Below are 23,430 nucleotides of genomic sequence, written 5' to 3' on the forward strand. Positions count from 1 at the left end.
TCTCATCCTGCTCCCACCTGTCTGATGGACATTTGTAGGTGAGAGGTGAGGTTTCTCTTCAACCCAGGCTCCACGGAGGTTCAAAGTCTGAGTGTGGTGCTGGTAAGATTGTGAGGGTCCAAATCATCTTTCTGGTGATTAGGCAGTGATACCATGCTGGGAGAGTCGAGGGAAAAAGCTGAAGGTACTGTTCCCCACTACCACTACCACTGCACGCTTAGCTGGTAAACTGATTGTTAGAGGAGCTTGCCATTGTCCCTACTTCCAGCTCCATAGGCATAAAACCCAGAAATGTAGCCTCGAGAGAGCAGGCCATAAATCAGAGAGCTCCTATTCTTTTCCTAAAGGAATCGACTTTATTTGAAAGAGTGTGGAGAAGTTCAAGCCTAAGGGTGCTGTCAAAAACACTGGAAGTTGCCTGACATGGTGGTTCAGTGGCTAGAGCGCAGACCTGGGATGCTGGGGACCCAGGTTTGAAACCCCAACGTCACTGGCATGAGCAAAGGATCACTGGCTCAGCTGCAGCCCCCTGGTCAAGGCACAAATGAGAAAGCAAGCAATGAACAACTGAAGTGCGCAACTATGAGTTGATGCTTCTTCTCTCCCAAACAATGGAGATTGTAGTGAAGGACAATTAGTATAATATTGGTAGGATCATATGACATATAAGCTAAATTTCAGGCTGGCTAGTTTGCATGAGAGAACCTTGAAACAACTTAGCTGGGAGGAGACTGGGGTCAGAATAAATCTTTTTTTTATTATTATTTTTTATTCATTTTAGAAAGGAGAGAGAGAGAGAGAAGGGGGAAGGAGCAGGAAGCATTAACTCCCATAAGTGCCTTGACCAGGCAAGCCCAGGGTTTCGAACCAGCGACCTCAGCATTTCCAGGTCGACGCTTTATCCACTGCGCCACCACAGGTCAGGCCCAGAATAAATCTTGATAAGATGTTCAGAACTAGCCCTTCAAAGGAGTCTGAAATTCATTTGTTGGTGAGCAATTTATGCCCCAGGGCATTATTGAAAGCAATAAGGCAATCGCCCAGCAATTAGTAAAGCTTAACAGCTGGGTATAGTCAGGGAAAGAGACAGCCAAAAAGTACCTTGTGAAAATCATGGTCTCTTCCCACACCCTGCAATACAGCCTTGTATTTGGTTCCTACATAACTTAAAGAGAAGCTTTAACCATATGAAGAGTCTTGATGTCCTGCAAATAAAGGACAATGTCCTAAAGTTTCTTGCATCAGGAACCCACTTAGGTAGCACCAACCTTGTCTTCCAACGAAACAGTACATCTACAATAGGAAAAGTGATGACGTCTACATCATAAACCTGAAGAGAACTTGGGAGAAGCTGCTTCTGGCAGCTCATGCTATTGTTGCCATTGAAAACCCTGCTGATGGCCCTGGCCGTTGGCTCAGTGGTAGAGCGTCGGCCTGGCGTGCAGAAGTCCTCGGTTCGATTCCCGGCCAGGGCACATAGGAGAGGCGCCCATCTGCTTCTCCACCCCTCCCCTTCTCCTTCCTCTCTGTCTCTCTCTTCCCCTCCCGCAGCCGAGGCTCCATTGGAGCAAAAGATGGCCCGGGCGCTGGGGATGGCTCCTTGGCCTCTGCCCCGGGCACTAGAGTGGCTCTGGTCGCGGCAGAGCGAAGCCCCGGAGGGGCAGAGCATCGCCCCCTGGTGGGCAGAGCGCCGCTCCTGGTGGGCGTGCCGGGTGGATCCCGGTCGGGCGCATGCGGGAGTCTGACTGTCTCTCCCCGTTTCCAGCTTCAGGAAAAAAAAAAAAATCTGACTTTTCAGCGAAATAACAGAGGCCAGAAGCCAGTGGGATAATACATTCAAAATGCTCAAAGAAAGTTAACCAAGAGTCCTGTAGTCAGCAAATTTATCTTTAAAAACTGAAACAGACGCATAGACACAGGAAACAGATTAATGGTAGCTAGAGGGGAGTGGGTTGGGAAGATGGATGAAAAAAAGAGGTACAAAGGTAGCCTGACCAGGCAGTGGCACATTAGAGCATCGGCCTGGGTTGCAGAGGACCCAGGTTCAAAACCCAATGGTTGCCAGCTTGATTCCAAAGGTTGCTAGCTTGAGGCCAAGGTTGCTGGCTTAAGCAAGGGGTCATTGGCTCAGCTGTAATCCCTCTCCCCCAGTCAAGATACATATGAGAAAGAAATCTATGAAAAGCTAAGGTGCCACAATGAAGAATTGATGCTCTCATCTCTCTCCCTTTCTGTCTGTCGCTCTCTCGGCTTGCTCAGTTTAAAAAGAAGTACAAAAGTAGTCACATAATGGGATGTAGAGTACAGTATGGAGAATATAGTCAATGATATTGTGGTGACTATGTAGGGTGCCAGGCAGTGCTTGGGATGACAGAGGAGCATTTTGTAAGGTGTATGATTGTCTGACCACTAAGTTGCACACCTGAAACTGGTACAAAATAGTGTTGAATGCAAACTGTAATTGAAAAATAAAAAAAAAATTAAAAAAAAAATTGAAGGTACTTCAAGATAAAAACAGATATTTGTTACTAATGGACACTTCTTACAAGAAATTTTAAAGCAAGTTAGACCGACAGTGACTCTAAAAGGTAATTCAGTTCTTATGAAAAAACAAAGATACTAATAAAGGTAACTGTAATTATAAAAGCATAAATGCATATTTTTTCTTAATCACTTTAAAAAGCAATTGTATAAAAATATGTATGTACTGTACATTTGAGCTTATATAGAAATGTGATTTTTTTTTTCTGATAAAGAGCAGAAGGGAGGCTCAGCAGAAAGGAGAGCAAACTTGTATTGGGCTAAGGTAATAGTTCCAGGCCGTAACTTGAATCTGCAAAAATGTATTAAAGGAACTAGAAATAATAAATAAGAAGGTTGATATAACAAAGTCTATGAATATATACTTACTCTTATTACTTCTCATAACTAGTCTAAAAGACAAAATTATATAAAGTAATAATTATAGCTATGTATATGTTGTTGGATTTCTAACATTTATAGATGCAATTTGTGTAACAATAATAGAAAACAGGAAAGGGAATAAAATTATGTAAGAGTATGTTTCTAAATCTTACTGGAATGAAGTTACTATATATCTGAAGCTGATTCTGATAAATTGATCTATCTAGTAAACCCTAAAGCAACTGCTAAGAAAGTTACTTTACAAATAGTGTAGGGTAAAAGACGTGAAGGGACCAAAATGCACTAGTTGGCAGTTACAAAATAGTCACGGGGAAGTAAGTAATACATAGAAATATAGTCAATAATACTGTGATAACCATATATTGTGTCAGCTGGAGTATTGGAAATATCAAGGAGCACATTATGTAAAGTATATTATTGTTTAACCACTAAGCTGTTTACCCAAAACCAATACATAATAAAAAATATGCAATGCAAAAATTATTAATGAAATTAAAATGCTACATCAGATATTAACTGAATGCAAAAGAAAGAAGTGAAAGAGAAATAGAGGAACAAAAAAGACATGACACACAGAAAACATAAAGTAAAATGGTAGATATACATCCAACTATATTAATAACATTAAATGTGATGGCTTAAACAGTCAAATCAATCAAATCAGAAGGCAGAGATCGTCAGACTGGTTTAAAAAGTAAGATCCAACTAGATATCTCTATAGGAGACACATTTTAGATTCAAAACATATATGTAATCAAATATATACAAATATAAAATCATTATATTGTACACCTGAAACTAATATAATGGTATTTGTCAATTATACCTCAAAAAATACAAATAGATTCAAAGTAAAGGAATAAAAAGGATATATTGTGAAAACAGCAACCACAAGAAAGCTGGAGTGGATATACTAATATCAGGGAAAAAAACACTAAAAAGAAGGCTGCTACAAATAGAGGGACATTTTACAGTGATAAAGAGTCAATCCATGAAGAAGATATAACAATTATAAACATATTTACCTAATAACACAGCATGAAAATGTATAAAGCAAAACTAAGAGAAATGAAGAAATAAGTAGCCAAGGTAAGAATAATAGTTGGAAATTTCAATACCCATTTCAATAATGGATAGGATAGAACAACTAGAAGATCAACAAAGAAATAGAAGACTTGGACAGTTCTATAAACCAACCATTTATAAAACACTACACATAACAGGACAGAATATACTATTTTCAAGTATACCTGGAACATTTTTCAGCATAAGCCATAGGCCATAAAACAAGCCTCAGTGGGCCCTGGCTGGTAGGCTCAGTGGTAGAGCATCGGCCTGATGTGCAGGAGTCCTGGGTTCAACTCCCAGCCAGAGCACACAAGAGAATCGTCCATCTGCTTCTTCACCCCTGCCCCTCTCCTTCCTCTCTGTCTCTCTCTTCCCCTCCCGCAGCCAAGGCTCCATTGGAGCAAAGTTGGCCCGGGCTCTGAGGATGGCTCTATGGCCTCTGCCTCAGGCGCTAGAATGGCTCTGGTTGCAACAGAGCAACGCCCCAGATGGGCAGAGCATCGCCCCCTGGTGGGCATGCCGGGTGGATCCCAGTAGGGCATATGCGGGAGTCTGTCTGACTTCCTCCCCATTTCCAACTTCAGAAAAAAAAAAAAAAAAAAACAAGCCTCTGAATTTAAAGTACTGAAGATAAAAATAATTAAAAGATTGTTTAAAAATAATTGTTTTAATAAAATATGCAGCATAGAGATAATTGTAAGATTAAAAAACCCTAGAAATGATACAAAATATGTTTTCCAACACTAAAATCAATAAAAGAAGGAAAACTGGAAACTGCACAAACATAGAAATTAAAGAACACACTCTTAAGTAAGTAATAAATCAAAAAAGAAATTAAAAGGGAGCTTAAAAAATCCCATTTATATTTCCTTCAAAAAGAATAAATGCTTAGGAATAAATTTAACTAATGAACACTTCAAAGCATTGATGAATGACATTAAAGAAGAAACAAATTAATAGAAATACATCCTGTGCTCATAGATTGGAAGAAAAATATTGTTAAAATCTCCATATTACCCAAAATGTTCTACAAATTCAAAGCAACCCCTAACAGAATTCCAGTCAAATTTTTTCAGAACTAGAAACAAATTCTAAATTCATATGGCATCAAAAAGAACACAGAATAGCCAACCCAATCTTAAGAAAGAAGAACAAAGCTAGACACACCACACATCCTGATTTTAAAATATATTACAAAGCTACAGTAAATAAAACAGTAAGGTATCGGCAAAAGACAGACATATAAACCAATACAACAAAATAGGAAGACCCAAAGTCAACCTATGCATATACAGTCAAGTGATTTTCAATAAAGGTGCCAAAAATACATAATGGAAAAGTGATAGTCTCTTTAATAAATAGTATTAAGATAACTGGTTATCCAATGCAATAGAATGTGAAGTTGGGTCCTTACCTTATACCATATATAAAAATTACTCAAAGTCGATTAAAGACTTAAACATCAGACTTAAAACTATAAAAGTAGGATAAAATATAGGGGAAAGCTTCATGACATTGGATTTGGCAATAATTTCTTATATATACCACCAAAGCACAAGCAACAAAAGTAAAAATAGACAACATGAAACTTTTATACTTCTGTGTATCAAATGACACAATCAGTAGAGTGAAAAGATAACCTATGAAATGGGAAAAGATTTTTTATCTGATAAGGGGTTAATATCCAGAATATTATTAACAACTCCTACAATTAAAAAATATAGGCAAAAACCTGAACAGACAAAATGATATTTAAATGACCAACAAACAAATGAAAAGATGCTGAATCTTATTAATCATTATAGAAATGCACATCAAAACCACAATGAGACATCACCTCACATCCATGAGGACGGCTACTATAAAAACAAAAGAACAGCCCTGGCTGGTTGGCTCAGTTGTAGAGCATCGGCCTGGCGTGCAGGAGTCCCGGGTTCGATTCCCGGCCAGGGCACACAGGAGAAGTGCCCATCTGCTTCTCCACCCCTCCCCCTCTCCTTCCTCTCTGTCTCTCTCTTCCCCTCCTGCAGCCAAGGCTCCCTTGGAGCAAGGTTGGCCTGGGCACTGAGGATGGCTCCGTGACCTCTGTCTCAGGTGCTAGAATGGCCCTGGTTGCAATAGAACAACACCCCAGATGGGCAGAGCATCGCCCCCTGGTGGGCATGCCAGGTGGATCCCGGTCAGGCGCATGCAGAAGTCTGTCTGACTGCCTCCCCATTTCCAACTTCAGAAAAATAAAAAATAAAATAGATAAATAAAAAAAGAACAAACAAACAAAAAACACCTGACCTGTGGTGGCACAGTGAATAAGACTTTGACGTGGAATCTTGATGTTGCCAGTTCAAAACCCTTGCCTTGCCCAGTCAAGGAACATGCAACAGCAACCAATAAACAATTAAAGCGACTATGAGCTGATATTGCTCGCTCCCTTCTCTTCTCTCTGTAAAATCAATAAATAAAATATTTTTTTAAAAAGCAAAAACAGTAAATATTGCCATATAATCATGCAATCCCATTTCTGGGTATATATACAAAAAAACAGAATCTTGAAGAGGTATGCATATCAGTGTTCATAACATCTTCAGTCATAAGAGCCAAGAGGTGAAAGCAGCCCAAATGTCCATCAAGAGATGAATGGCTAAACAACATATGATATACAAACAATTGAATATTATTCAGCCTTAAAAATGATACTGTCAAATGCTACAGCATGGAAAAACCTTGAGGACATCATGTTAAAAAAAATAAGCCGGCCCTGGCCGGTTGGCTCAGCGGTAGAGCGTCGGCCTGGCGTGCGGGGGACCAGAGTTCGATTCCCGGCCAGGGCACATAGGAGAAGCGCCCATTTGCTTCTCCACCGCCCCCCTCCTTCCTCTCTGTCTCTTCTCTTCCCCTCCCGCAGCCAAGGCTCCATTGGAGCAAAGATGGCCCGGGCGCTGGGGATGGCTCCTTGGCCTCTGCCCCAGGCGCTAGAGTGGCTCTGGTCGCTCACAGCAGAGCGACGCCCCGGAGGGGCAGAGCATCGCCCCCTGGTGGTCAGAGCGTCGCCCCTGGTGGGCGTGCTGGGTGGATCCCGGTCGGGCGCATGCGGGAGTCTGTCTGACTGTCTCCCCGTTTCCAGCTTCAGAAAAAAAAAAAAAAGAAAGAAAAAAAAATAAGCCAGTCACAAAAAGACAAATACTATATGATTCCACTCATATGATGTATCTAAAGCAGTTAAACTTACAGAAAGATAAAACAGAATAGTAGTTACTAAGTACTAGGGGGAAGGGGAAATGGAGAGTTGTTTAATGGGGATAGAATTTTACCTTTGCAAGATGAAAAGTTGCAGTGATCTGTGGCACAATAATGTGAATATACCCAACACTAACAACTGTACACTTAGAAATAGTTAAGATGGTAAATTTTGTGTAATGTGTTTTACTATAATTTGAAAAAGAACTTATACTCTAAAAACTACAAAACACTGTTCCAAGTAATTAATGATCTAAATAAATAGAAAACCATATTGCCTGACTAGGCGGTGGCGCAGTGGATAGAGCATTGTATCAGGATGCAAAGGACCCAGGTTCAAAACCCAGAGGTCACTAGCTTGAGCGTGGGCTCATCTGGTTTGAACAAGGTTCACCAGCTTAAGCCCAAGGATGCTGGCTTGAGCAAGGGATCACTCAGTCTGCTATAGCTCCCTGGTCAAGGCACATATGAGAAAGCAATCAATGAACAACTAAGGTGCCCCAACGAAGAATTGATGCTTCTAATCTCTCTCCCTTCCTGTCTGTCTGTCCCTATCTGTCCCCCTCTCTGTCTCTTTCTTAGTCACACACAAAAAAAGAAAGAAAAGAAAATCATACTATACTTATGGATCTAAAGACTTAATATTGTTAAGATGACAATACTCCCCAAATTTTTCTAGAGATTTAAAAAAGAACAAGGAGAAATTTATAAAACCACAATAAAAGTAAAGATTTTTATTTCTCTCTCTCCATAACTGATCATTGAATAGACAAAACCCTTCAGTTTAGATATGAGATTTTAACAACGTAATTATCAAATTTTATTGAATAAACATATCTTATATGTGACAATTAGAAAAGTTACATTAAAAAAACACATTACATTTACAAGAAATAATGATATTTTAGTATACAAATCATGTTTCAACAAATTTGAAAGAAAGTTTATCATAGGTTTAATTCCCTGACTACAAAAAAATTAAAAATCATAAATAGTATCATTTGTAAGTTTAAAAATACATTTCTAAATAATATATATGTAAAAGAATAAAGTATAATTGGAAAGTTCAATTACATATCAAACTATAAAATGCAGCTAAATCTTACAATTAGAAAGAAATTTATAGCCTTTAAATGTTTATGCTCAAAAAGAAGAAAAACAGAAAACAATTGCACTGCAATCAATTAGTTAATGGCATAAGAATTTACTTTTTTAAATCATTTATTATCTTTTAATTACAGTTGACATACAATATTATATTAGTTTAGGTGTATAACCCAGTAATTAAACATTATATAACTTACTAAGTAATCATCCTGATAAGTCTTATTTCCATATGACACCATATTGACTATTTTTTATACTGTACTTTACATCCATTCCCATGACTATTCTGTAACAACAAATTTTTACTTTTTATTGCCATTTTATTGTATATATATACATGTTTTTGTTTTTGTTTTTTGAGAGAGAGAGAGAGAACAGCAGGGAAAGATTGAGATAGAAACATTGAGTTGCTTCTGTATGTGCCATGACTAAAGAATCAAACTGACAACTTTCATACCTAAGTTAATGCTCCAACTGGCCAGGGCTTAATTTTTATTGATTTTTAGAGAGATAGAGAGAGGAATGGAGAGAGGGGGTGGGGGAAGGGAAGCATTTGTTGTTCCACTCAGTCTTGCATATTTTGGTTGCTTTCCATGTATGCCCTGACTGGGGATCAAAACTGCAACCTTGTTATATTAGGACAAGTACTTAATGACTGAGATAACCTGTCAGGGCCTTGTTCATATTTTTATATTTAATTATTCCTCTTAAAGAAGACCCTTAACATTTTATGTAATACTGGTTTGGTGGTAATGAGCTCATTTAGCTTTTTCTTGTTTAGGAAGCTCTTTATATGACCAATTCTAAGTGATAGTTTTGTTGGGTATAGTAATCTTGGTTGTAGGTCCTTGCTTTTCATCACTTTGAATATTTCTTGCTACTCTCTTATGGCCTGCAAAGTTTCTATTGAGAAATTAACTAATAGTTTTATGGATGCTCACTTGTAGGTAACTAACTGCTTCCTCTTGCTGCTTTTAAGATTCTCTCTTTGTTTTTAACCTTTTGCATTTTAATTATAATGTGTCTTGGTGTGGGCCTCATCAGATTTATCTTATTTGGTTCTCTCTGTGCTCCCTAAACTTGTATGTCTTTTTCCTTCACTAGAAAGAAGAATCAAAACTACTATTAACAGAGGAAATATATAAGTGAAAATACAAGGATACAAGGTCAGATTTATTATTTTTTAAAGATTTTATTTATTCAATTTAGAGAGGAGAGAGAGAGAAAGGAGGATGAACAAAAAGCATCAACTCTCATATATGCCTTTGACCAGGGAAGCCAGGGTTTTGAACCAGCAAGTTCAACATTTCAGGTCAACCCAAGATTATATTTAAGGACAAATCATTAGAACTACTATGTAAGTTCAGGAAGTTTACTGGGCACATGATTTATGTGTGCAATCAATAAACCTTTAGATATATACTTTTAAAAGATCCTACTTATAATAGCAACAAAATAAGGTTTCTAGGAAAAAGACTTAGAAAAAATGTATAATAAATACATGGAAAAAAATAAAAGTATTGAAAGACACTAAAGAAAGCCTAAATAAAAGGAGAAGTCTTCATGAAAAGCAAGACTCAGTGTTACTAAATCATTAGTTTTCCTCAAGGTAAATTAGTTAATACAATTCTGATTTTTTAAAAATTTGAACAGCCTGATCTGTATTGGCAAAGTGGATAAAGGGTCAACTTGGAATGCTGAGGTCATTGGTTCAAAACCCTGGGCTTGCCCAGTGAAGGCACATACAGGAAGCAACTACTATGAGTTGATGCTTCCTGCTTCTTCCCTCTCTTTTTATCTCTCTCCTTTATCTAAAAATGAATAAATAAAAAATTTAAAAAGAATTTGAACATACATGGGCTTTTAAAAGTATTTTATATTATCTCATAACATTTTAAGTTTAAGTTTAATAGAGTAAAAAGAAGTTTTGTGAAGTTTGACCACTTTAAAGAAGATAGAGTCCTAATAGCACTTTGATTGATTATCTCAGAAATACTCATATATCAGGCAAACAAAATTGGCAGATTTTAGAACCTTGGCACTTGTATTTTGCTATTGCTTTTCTTATTGTTATTAACTATAAAATCCTTAAAGGAGCTTTTATTAGGAGTCAGAGAAGAGAACAAAAGGCTATAACACCTCCCTTTGCCAGGTCTGTGGAGGAAAATAAAAGGGTAGTCAGAGCCACAAGAGCAAGAAGGAAAAGAAGAATGAAAGCTAGGGGCTAGTCACAGGATGGAATGAGAATGTGAAGAACCCACTTGGTCCTGAAAAGACCTGTGTAATTTTCTGATAAGCTGCTTACAGCCAATGGCATAGCAATACAAATACAATTAATAATAATACTAATTTTTAAAAACAGAGTAGATAAAGGTTATACTCTGTTCTATGATTGAGTTCTAAATTTGATTCTGAGATCTCTAGCTACCAGGAAAAAAAAAGAAATGAAAAGTATGACAAGTGTTATAGCACTCATTACTAGAAATCAGGCAACATGTTAAGTTTATAATAAATCTCTATGTAAAGTATATAAGCAATAGCTGTCAGACTGGATTCTCACATGCAAGAAACAGATGCCATCTGCAGCTGAGTTAAGCAAAAAAGTAATTCACTAAACATATATTAGATAGCCCAAAGAGTCCACCATGATGGATAGAGATACAGGCTCAAGTTTAAGCTACTAGGAAAAATGCACTGATGGATATTTTAGAATTGGTCTGGAGATAGAACTGTTCCCACTAGTGCCAAAGGTATCGCTATCAACAGATGAATAGATAAAGATGTAGTATATTTATTTATGTATATTTAATGAAATATTACTCAGTCATAAAAAAGAATGAAATAGCCTGGCCTGTGGTAACACAGTGGATAAAACATTGACCTGGAACACTGAGGTTACTGGTTTAAAACCCTCGGTTTGCCTGGTCAAGGCACATGTGGGAGTTGATGCTTTCTGCTCCTCCCCCTTCTCTCTCTCTCTCTCTCTCTCTCTCTTTCTTCCTCTCTCTCTTTTCTTTAAAATGAATAAATGAAACCTTTAATAAAAAAAAGAATGAAATATTACCAGTTATGACATAGATGAACCCACAGGGTATTATGCTAAGTGAAATAAGTCAAGCAGTAAAACACAAATACCATATTTTATTTATATGTAGAATCTAAAAAACAAAACAAATGAACAAGTAAAACAGATTCATCAGAGAAAAAACTGATGGTTACCAGAGGGGTGGGTGTTGGGGGCTAGGTGAAAAAAGTAAACAGAAATGAAAGGTACAAACCTCCAGTTATATATATTTTAAGGCCCTGGTCAGTTGGCTCAGCAGTAGAGTGTTAGCCCGGCATATGGAAGTCCTGGGTTCGATTCCCAGTCAGAACACAGAGGAGAAGTGACCATCTGCTTCTCCAACCCTCCTCCCTCCTTCTCTCTCTCTCTCTCTCTCTCTCTCTCTCTCTCTCTCTCTCTTCCCTTTTTGCAGCCATGGCTTGAATAAGCAAGTTGGGTGCTGAGGATGGCTCCAAAGCCTCACTTCAGTAGCTAAAATAGCTTGGTTGCCAAGCAATGTAGCAGAGGCCACAGATGGACAGAACATCAGCCCCAGATGGTGATTCCCAGGTGGATCCAGGTCAGGGTGCATCAGAGCCTGTCTCTCTGTCTCTTTGTTTCTCATTTGATAAAAAGAAAAAAAGCCACAGGGATATAATGTACAATATTGGGAAAATACTCAATATCATCATAATTTTGTATGGTGACAGATGGTTACTTGACATTGTGGTGATCACATTATAAAAAGTATAAAAATTAAATCACTATGTACACCTGAAATATATTATTGTATGTGAACTATTATTTTTTAAAAGAAATTTCATTGAGTTCTAAAAATAATTTTTGCTTGTACTCATATTGACTTACTGATCTAACTTCAATTCTATAATGTATTAGAGCACTGACTTATTTACTGTTTTCAGTAGAGGCTATTTTTTTTTTTGTATTTTTCTGAAGTTGGAAACGGGAAGGCAGTCAGACAGACTCCCGCATGCACCCGACCGGGATCCACCTGGCATGCCCACCAGGGGGTGATGCTCTGCCCATCTGGGGTGTTGCTCTGCTGTGACCTGAGCCATTCTAGCACCTGAGGCAGAGGCCATAGAGCCCTCCTCAGCGCCTGGGCCAACTTTGCTCCAATGGAGCCTCGGCTGCTGGAGGGGAAGAGAGAGACAGAGAGGAAGGAGAGGGGGAAGGGTAGAGAAGCAGATGGGCACTTCTCCTGTGTGCCCTGGCTGGGAATTGAACCCAGGACTCCTGCATGCCAGGCTGATGCTCTACCACTGAGCCAACTATCCAGGGCCTTCAGTAGAGGCTATTAACACATTAATACATATAGCTTTCTTGGATAAAATTTAACTTGACTAAAGGGTAGAATACAGAATTCCTGGAAGAGTAGATAAAATACACAATTTTTTTATTATCTCTAAGAGCTCTTAATAAAACCAAGTTCATCAGTTAAAAAAGCAATGACCCAGTGGGGCGAGGCATCCCCCATGCCTGAGGGGAGCAGAGTTGAACAAGGAGTCCTGCACGACAGCAGGGGGTAGAGCCCAGCAGCTCTTGCAGCAATGGCAAGGGGCAGAGCCCAAAGGGGCATCCCTTGTGCCCATGGGAGGCAGAGCCTGGTGAGGCAAGGAGTCCCCTGCACCCATGGGGGACAGAGCCAACGGGGTGTCCCATGTGCCCACAAGGGGTGGATCCCGGCAAGGCAGCCTATGTGCCCATGGGGCAGCCTGAGCTGTGACCCGTGAGCCCATGCACCTGACACTGCTAGGCCTGGGTGCCCACGGAGGTGGTGGTGGCAGTGGGCCAGCAGAAAGACCACACCTTGGGAATAGAGAGGCCACCCACACTGGCCAAGAGTAGATAAAAGCCAGCCTAGGAGTGCAGCTGATATTTACAATCGCATAAGGGTCCAGCAGAGGCAGCCACAAATTCTGGATTGCCGGTAGATCCAAGAACATTGCTAAGGGCCAGTCATAAGCAGAGACCCCCACTGGCCTGTGCCAGGTTCTGGTCAGGGAGGTCCAGGGCTGGTATATCCAACGGCCAGATATAGAAAGCGTCAGCTCAGGACCTAAAAACCCTAGTTAGGGTGGTATCATAAGGAAGAGCTCCTCACACCTGATCCAGCTAAGGCATAGAAACACTGACACAAATAGCAAAAAGAGCAACTGCAGCAGATAAGTAACCCACAGCAGATTAGAAAAACAGTTGAGACCAACCCAAGAAGATCTAGAAACAACACAACTGAAAGCTGGAGGCAGACAACACCAACCCTATACTCAGCTAACTATACAAACAGCATATCCAAAGGAGCAGTCTATACAAAGACAAAATGGGAAGATAGAGAAATGCAATTCAAATGAATCAACAAGAGAAATCCCAGGAAAAAGAACTGAATGAGATGGAAATAACTAAGATACCTGAAGCAGAGTTAAGAATAGTGATTGTTAGGATGCTCAAGAATCTTAGAGTAATAATAGATGGACATAATGAGCATCTAAACCATTGGTAATCAACCTGGTCCCTACTGCCCACTAGTGGGTGTTCCAGCTTTCATGGTGGGTGGTAGCAGAGCAACCAAAGTATAAATAAAAAGATAGATTTAACTATAGTAAGTTGTTTTATAAAAATTTATTCTGCCAAACTTAGCGAAAATCCAACATAAAGTACTTGGTAAGTAAGTTGCTGTAACTCTGTTTTATAAATTTTATGAAGTAAAGTTACTTCCCTATTTTATAAATCATCATTACTGTGGAACCGATGGGCGATTAGAAAATTTTAATACTAACAGAGATACAAAAGTGGGCTGTAGGTATAAAAAGGTTGACTATCCCTGATCTAAACAAAGAGATAGCAAGGATAAAAAAGGACATTGAAGTCATAAAAAAGAATGAGACAGAAATGACAAACACAATATCAGAAATGAAGATTATACTAGAAGGAATTAAAAGCAGACTGGATGAAGCAGAGGATCAAATAACCAATTTAGAGGACAAGATAAGTGAAAGCACAGAAGCAAAACAGCAAAAAGAAAAGAAGATTAAAAAAGTCTGATGAAACTCTAAGAGAGCTCTGTGACAACATGAAGAGAAACAACATCTGCATAATAGGGGTTCCTGAAGGAGAAGAGAAATAGCAAGGGATAGAGAACATGACTGAAGAAATCATAGTTGAAAACTTCCCTAAATTAGTGAAGGAAAATGTCACACAAGTTCAAGAAGCACAGATCATTCTATTAAAGAGGAATCCAAAGAGACCTACACCAAGACACATGATAATAAAAATACCAAAGCTAAGAGATAAAGAAAGAATACTAAAAACTGCAAGAGAAAAGCATTAAATCACCTACAAAGGAGCCCCCATAAGAATGATATCCAACTTTTCAACAGAAACACTTGAGGCCAGAAGGGAATGGCAAGAAACATTTAAAATAATGCAAAACAAGAGCCTAAAACCAAGACTTCTTTATCCAGCAAAGCTATTGTTTAAAATTGAAGGAGAAATAAAAAGCTTCCCAGACTAAAATATCTCAAAGAATTCATTACAACCAAACCAATGCTGCAAGAAATGTTAAGGGGCCTGTTATAAACAGAAAAAAAAAGGGGGGGGGGAAATCTTGTAAAAGAGGAATGTAGATTTAAAGAAAAAAATGGTGATAAAAAAGGTGGTATCAATAATAACCTTAAATATAAAAGGATTAAATGCTCCAATTAAAAGACATAGGGTAGCTGTGTAGATAAGAAAACAGGAGCCTGACCAGGCGGTGGCGCAGTGGATAGAGCATCGGACTGGGATACAGAAGACCCAGGTTCGAGAACCCAAGGTCTCCAACCTGAGTGCAGGCTCATCTGGTTGGAGCAAAAGCTCACTGGCTTGAACCCAAGGTCGCTGGCTCGAGCAAGGGGTTACTCATTCTGCTGAAGGCCCGTGGTCAAGGCATATATGAGAAAGCAATCAATGAACAGCTAAGGTGTTGCAACACACAACGAAAAACTAATGATTGATGCTTCTCATCTCTCCATTCCTGTCTGTCTCTCTCCTGACTCTATGTCTCTGTAAAAAAAAAAAAAGAAAGAAAGAAAAGAAAACAGGACCTGTACATATGCTGTCTACAAGAGACCCACCTCAAAACAAAAGATACACATAGACTGAAAGTAAAGGGATGGAAAAAAATATTTCATGCAAATGAAAATGAAAATAAGTTAGGGTAGCAATACTTATATCTGATAAAACAGACTTTAAAACAAAAGCTATAGTAAGGGATAAAGAAGGTCACTACATAATGATAAAGGGAGCAATCCAACAGGAAGATATAACCATAATAAACATCTATGCACCTAATACAGGAGCACATGAATATATAAAGCAGCCTTTGATGGACATAAAGGGTGAGATCAACAGCATACTATAATAGTAGGGGATTTCAATACCACACTAACATCAATGGATAGATCCTCAAGAAAGAAAATTAACAAAGAAACAGCAGCTAAAGACACACTAGATCAACTGGATTTAATAGAGATAGATCTTCAGAACCTTTCACCCAAAAGCAGCAGAATATACATGCTTTTCAAGTGCTCATGGTACATTCTCTAAAATAGACCACATGTTAGGACACAAAACAAATCTCAATAAATTTAAGAAGATTGAAATCATACAAATATCTTCTCTGATCATCACAATGGCATGAAACTAATAATCAAATGCAAAGAAAAACCAAAAAACATTCAAACACTTGGAAACTAAATAGCATGTTATTAAATAACGAATGGCTTAACAATGAGATCAAGGAAGAGATCAAGAATTTCCTTTAAACAAATAAAAATGAACATACAACAACTCAAAATTTATGGGACACAGCAAAAGCAGTACTGAGAGGGAAGTTCATAGCATTACAGGCATACCTTTAAGAAGCAAGAAAAAGCTCAAATAAACAATCCTGCACCTAGAAGAACTAGAAAAAGAACAGCAAGTAAAGCCCAGAGGAAGTAGAAGGAAGGAAATAATAAAGATTAAAGTAGAAATAAATGATACAGATGCTAAAAAAAAATAGAGAAGATCAATAAAACCAAGAGCTGGTTCTTCGTAAAGGTAAATAAGATGAATGAACCTTTAGCTTGACTCACCAAGAAAAAAGAGGACTCAAATAAATAAAATTAGAAACGAGAGTGGAGAAGTAACAACTGACATAGTAGAAATACAAAGGATTGTAAGAAAATACTATGAAGAACTGTATGCCAAAAAATTAGACAACCTAGGTAAAATGGACAAATTTCTTGAAACATATAATCTCTCAAAAATCAATCAGGAAAAATCCAAAAACCTAAACAGACCGATTACAACAAATGAGATTGAAACAGTTATCAAAAAACTCCCAACAAACAAAAGCTCTGGGCCAAATAGCTTCACAGGCAAATTCTACCAAATATTCAAAAAACTAACTCCTATCCTTCTCAAGCTATTTCAAAAAATTAGAAGAAGGGAAGACATCCAAGCTCCTTTTATGAGGTGAGCATAATTCTGATTCCAAAACCAGACAAAGACAACACAAAGAAAGAAAACTATAGGCCAATTTTCCTGATGAATTTAAATGCTAAAATTCTCAACAAAATATTAGCAAACTGGATCCAGCAATATGTGAAAAAAAATCATACATCATGATCAAGTGGGATTTATTCTGGGGAAGCAAGGCTGGTACAATACTTGCAAATCAATCAATGTGATTCATCACATAAACAAAAGGAAGGAGAAAAACCACATAATAATATCAATAGATGCATAAAAAGCATCTTATAAAACCCCACACCATTTATAATCAAAACTCTCAGCAAAGTGGGAATACAGGAAACATACCTCAACATGATAAAGGCTATCTATGACAAACCCACAGCCAACATCATAATGGAAAAAAATTAAAAGCAATTCCCTTAAGATCAGGAACAAAGCAGGGGTGCCCCCTTTCACCACTCTTATTCAACATCGTTCTGGAAGTCCTAGCCACAGCAATCAGACAAGAAAAAGAAATAAAAGGCATCCAAATTGGAAAAGAAGAAGTAAAACTATTATTATTTGCTGATGACATGATACTGTACATAAAAAACCCTAGTCTCAATCAAAAAACTACTGGACCTGATAAATGAATTCAGCAAGGTGGCAGGATATAAAATTAACATTCAGAAATCGGAAGCATTTACATACACCAACAATGAACTGTCTGAAAGAGAAATTAAGGAAACAGTCCCCTTCACTATTGCAAAAATAAATAAATAAAATAGCTAGGAGTAAATTTAACAAGGAGGTTAAAGACTTGTACTTGGAAAATTACAAAACATTGACAAAAGAAATCAGGGAAGATACAAGTGGAAGCATCTAGCATGTTCATGGATAGGAAGTATAAACATCATTAAAATGTCTATATAACCCAAAGCAATTTATAAATTCAATGCAATTTTTATTAAAATACCAATAACATACCTCAAAGATATAGAACAAATGTTCCAAAAATTTATATGGAATCAAAAAAGAACATAAAGAGCCTCAGTAATCTTGAAAAAGAAGAATAAAGTGGGTGGTATCACACTTCCTGATATCAAGTTATACTACAAGGACATTGTACTCAAGACAGCTTGGTACTGGCATAAGAACAGGCATATAGATCAATGGAACAGAAGAGAGAACCCAGAAATAAACCTATACCTTTATGGACAATTGATATTTGACAAAGGAGGTAAAAGCATACATTGGAGTAAAGACAGTGTCTTTAACAAATGGTGTTGGGAAAATTGGACAGCTACCTGCAAAAAAAATGAAACTAGACCACCAACTTACACCGTTAACAAAAATAAACTCAAAATAGATAAAAGACTTAAATGTAAGTTGTGAAACCATAATCATCTTAGAAGAAAACATAGGCAGTAAGCTCTCCGACATCTCTCACAGCAATATATTTGCTGATTTACTGCCACGGACACATGAAATAAAGGACAGGATGAACAAATGGGACTATATCAAGCTAAAAAACGTTTGCACAGCTAAACACAATATGAACAAAATTAAAAGACAAATCACACAATGGGAGAACATAGTCGACAATACATCTGATAAGGGGTTAATAACCAAAATTTATGAAGAACTTGTAAAACTCAACACCAGGAAGATAAAAAATCCAATCAAAAAATGGGCAAAAGAAATGAATAGACACTTCTCCAAAGAGGATATACAGATGGTCAATAGGCAGATGAAAAAATGTTCAACATCACTAATCATTAGAAAAGTGCAAATTAAAACCACAATGAGATACCACTTCACACCAGTCAGAATGGCACTTATTAACAAAAAAACACATAATAAGTGCTGGCAAGGATGTGGAGAAAAGGGAACCCTCCTGCACTGCTGGTGGGAATGCAGACTGGTGCAGCCACTGTGGAAAACAGTATAGAGCAGGGGTTGGGAACCTACGGCTCGCAAGCCAGATATGGCTCTTTTGATGGCTGCATCTGGCTCACAGACAAATCTTTAATAAAAAAAATAATGTTAAAAATATAAAACATTCTCATGTATTACAATCCATTCATTTCCTACCGCTCATGTTCATGGTTGTGGGTGGCTGGAGCCAATCACAGCTGTCCTCCAGGACAACACCAAATTTTTATCAGATAATGCGTAATGTACACGGGTCGTTGTATGGCTCTCACAGAATTACATTTTAAAATATGTGGCGTTCATGGCTCTCTCAGCCAAAAAGTTTCCCGAACCCTTTGAGGAAACTCCTCAAAAAATTAAAAATGGAACTGCCTTTTGACCCAGCCATCCCACTTTTAGGAATATATCCTAGGAATACCAAATCAATGATTCAAAAGAAGAAATGCACCCCCATGTTTATTGTAGCATTGTTTACGATAGCCAAGATCTGGAAACAACCCAAGTGTCTGTCAGTGGATGAGTAGATTAAATAGCTGTGGTACATATACACAATGGAATACTACGTGGCCATAAAAAAAAAAGGGAATCTTACCTTTTGCAACAACATGGATGGACCTGGAAACTATTATGTAAGTGAAATGAGCCAGGCAGAAGAAGAAAAATGTCATATAACCTCACTTATTTGAGGAATCTAATGAACAATGTGAACTGAGGAGTGGAATAGAGGCAGAGGTAGGATCAAAGGGACCAAAGGGAAAGTGGACAGAGGGAAAGGGGATGAGAGGATGGGATCAAAGAAGGGAAAGAGATTGGTGAAATTATATATACATAACACAGCATTATAGAGAGCAGGAAAGCAAATCCTGGGGGGAAAGAAGGAGGATGTTGAGGGGAGAGGGGCAAGGGGGATGTTGAGGGGAACACGGGGTTGGTGGGGGGATGTATTCGGTGGGACACTTGAATCTATGTAAACACAATAAATTAAAATCAAGAAAAACTTTAAAAATGCAATGAGTATGCCAAGAACAGAAATATCAACACAGAATTGTTTACTTTAAAATGAAATTAGCCACTATATGACTAGAAACTGAAATTTCCATCAAAAATATAAATCTCAAAATTGACCAGTTTATACGAAGAAGTGAAAATTGCAATAATTATCAAAAGCTATTGGAGAGAAGATCAATTCAACTACATGCATAACCATCTCAGATAGGCTACGTTGTCTTCTCTCTGAGTGCAAATGAAAAAGGATTCCATGCTTGACTGTTTCTTTCTGTGGTGTTGAATGGAACCTGCTCTGTTAAATGACTTAAATTGTAGGCTATTTCAGAAGGTTGGATTCAAGGACAGTATAATTATAGTATGGGTGCCAGTAAGGATGGCTGAGGCATGCTTAGGCTTGCTGTGGAATGATGATCTCTGGCTTATCTGGACAAGTTAGCTTGAAACATATAACCTAGGAGTAAAAAAAGTCTCCATGGCCAACTCTTAACCATTATCTAAAATGTCATCTACTGATACCATAATGTATGGAATTAGGAAGAAATGCTCTTGAAGAAGAAGAGATAAAAAATACAGATCAGAAACAATGGCAGAAGCTCTTTGCAGCTGCCTGCAGAGCTGCCATCTGTCCAAAGGGCACTCTGGGCTTCTCACCATGCTTTCATCAAAGCTGCTTCTCTACTTGCTTCATGAACCCGTATGATTCATCTTTTGCCAGTAATGCAGACAGGTCTTCGTGTTGTTAAGATTTGAACAAACAATCCTGACTCACACAAAAAATAAAGATATACAGGGGTAGGAAAAAGTAGGTTAAATTATTAGACATTGTTAACTAAAGGATAAATCACAAGGACACAAAATAGTAACAATAGCAATACTAATAAAATAAACAATATAAGAATTAATAAATAAATAATAAAAGAATGAATGTACTCACAAATGTAAACCTGCTTTTATCTACCCTGGTATATTAGACATTGGAGCCAGGATGAAGCAGAGGGGGGAAAAAATCCAAGGCCGTCCTGGCCAGATAGCTCATTAGAGCATGGTTCTGAAGCACCCAGGTTGACAGTTTGATTCCTAGTCAGGGCACATACAAGAACAGATTGATGTTTCTGTCTCTCAGGGCAGAAAGAAAGTTATCTAATAATACATGAAAGTGTTTTGGTTCTTGTTGTTATTGATTAATAAAGATTGACTTTTTTTTTTTTTTGCTCTGAAGGATAATTTTATTGGAACCTATTAATTTCTTTTCACTTAACACTGCAAAAATAAAACAATATAAAGTATGAGGCAAAGGGAGGCTGATTTTCAAGAATTTGTGTCTTTTACTGGTGTAACAATCCTTTCAAGCCTAGAGTTACTCAAAGATGAATCATGCATATAAGAAATTTCAGTGGTATGTATGTGACAGCAAAGGCCACTCATAGCAAATAGTTTTATTTTAAACCTGTATTGATACATAAATTAGACATTATTTGGGAAAGATTCATTTCTGCTAAAATGTAGATTCAATCTAAAGTTATGCTAATTTTTGTATTTATTATTCTTTTGCATTTATTAATAGTAAACCCTATTTTAGTACTAGGACTAAATTTTCATCACCAAATAAATGAGAATAACAGCTACTACTAAGGTAATGAGCTGTAAATTTATTCCCCAGTTTTACTTTGAAAATATAAATATACCCTTAGGTTGTTAAGAGAAAATCTGACTTTATCTAAAGGAATTTTTTTAACAGGAATATTTCAGTCATCATCTAGTTGGCTTGTCACTTCTTTTCTTATTTGACCCCAACCAATGAAACACCAGTGTTTCTCAATTCTTCTGCTGAGGGCAATTTTTTCTCCTATTTCTGTGCACACAGGATTAGTCAAAATGCTTTTGTCCAAATCAGCCTCGACTGCACTAACTCTCCCTCCTGTTGACAAGGATCATATGTTCACCATGAGCACCTCACTCACAGACAAGTTTTGCACCTTTGCTGCTTTCTTGTCTCCTTCAGTGCATACACCTAGAAGTCTTCAAGCAGGAAATAGGAGATTTCCAATTCTGTGAAAATCTCAGGTAAAGCTTCAACTGCATCAAGTATCTGCCTCATCATTCTCTCAGTCCAGCACAAAGTGGGGTCAATTTTTGTAACTACTTCAATAAGACCTCCTACAGCAGCATACTGAAGATCATTATGTTCTACAAATGGTGGTATAAGTTTGGAAAAGATTGGTTTACAAATGAGTTTTCCTTTACTATCTTTGAAAAAAAATGCTAGGTCTGACTTGTATCTCCTGGCCCACCTTTAACAGTCCTTTTAAAATCCTGTCACCCGTTACACCTCCTTTAAGGTCATCCACTTTACAGCCAGGTTTGTTGATATCAAAAGACCTAATAACAATAAGTCAGGGTTCTGAAATAAAGTCTCGTGGGGTCACTGGAATTTTCTTTACTATGTACGTACATACAAATTCAACATTTTATTTCAGCTGCACAGAAATAAGAATAATAGGAGCTCTTGCTACTACTGTACCTTGTACAAATGCAAGGCTCTGTTCATTCTGTTCTTTAGCTCGGCTCTCTTTTACCAAATTAATTTTATTTTATAGAATCAAAACATGCTTCAGTTTTATGACTTCTGTAGCATCCAGGTGTTCAGAAGTCTGAGGCTAAGGACAAGACTCATTACCAGCTATCAACAAAAGAGCTGCCTCCATTGCTGCTACACTGTTCAGCATAGTAGCCATCAAATTATCATGGCCAGGACAGTCAACAAAGGAAATATGTCTAACTAAAAGTTCCCCTTGGTCCTAGAGAATGTCTATAGGAAAGTCATTAGATGTACTACTTCCACAGGATCTATATCATTTTGGGCAAGGACAACTTGAGTCATCAAGTTTATAAATCTTGCCTGACCTGTGGTGGCGCAGTGGATAAAGCGTCAACCTGGAAACACTGAGGTTGCCGGTTCAAAACCCTGGCTTGCCTGGTCAAGGCACATATGGGAGTTGATGCTTCCTGCTCCTCCCCATTCTCTCTCTCTCTCTCTCTCTCTCTCCCCCTCCTCTCTAAAATGAATAAATAAAAAAAAATTAAAAAAAAAAAGTTTATAAATCTTGGCATTAGCACATCCAAGCTTGATTGTAATATTTCTTTCTAGTTAATATTTGAACCTGACAGTGTGAACTCCAGAAATAGCTTTTACAACTATGAATTTCCTATGAGCTATATGACCAATTGTACCTATATTAATTGTGGCTTGTCTGCTGATAACTTCATTTGAAAGTGGCATCAATTTGGTAACATCCAAGGTAGTGAAATTCTAGCAAAAAAGATGCAACTAGCCCAGAGCCACTCCACCCTTGTACTCCCTGGCCATTTTGCCTGGAAAAAAAGTATTGATTTTTATTATTATTATTATTTTATTATTATTGAGAGGCAGGGAGGCAGAGAGATGAACCTCCCACATGTGCCTCGACTAGGATCTACTCGGCAAGCCCCCTACAGGCAACACTCTGCCCATTTGGGGCCCCTGCTCCATTGCTCAGGCAACTAAGCTATTTCAGTGCCTGAGGCGAGGCCATGGAGCCATCCTCAACACCCGGGGCCAACTTGCTCAAACCACT

At 37.9% G+C, this 23,430-nt stretch overlaps 1 pseudogene; it reads right to left on the reverse strand.

Moving 5' to 3' along the window:
* Positions 1 to 21,561: 21,561 nt before the first annotated feature.
* LOC136393044 (eukaryotic translation initiation factor 2 subunit 3, X-linked-like) lies at positions 21,562 to 23,183 on the reverse strand (annotated as a pseudogene).
* Between the last annotated feature and the right edge of the window lie 247 nt (positions 23,184 to 23,430).

The sequence above is a fragment of the Saccopteryx leptura genome, chromosome 2, assembly GCF_036850995.1.
Source record: "Saccopteryx leptura isolate mSacLep1 chromosome 2, mSacLep1_pri_phased_curated, whole genome shotgun sequence".
Lineage (NCBI taxonomy): Eukaryota > Metazoa > Chordata > Mammalia > Chiroptera > Emballonuridae > Saccopteryx > Saccopteryx leptura.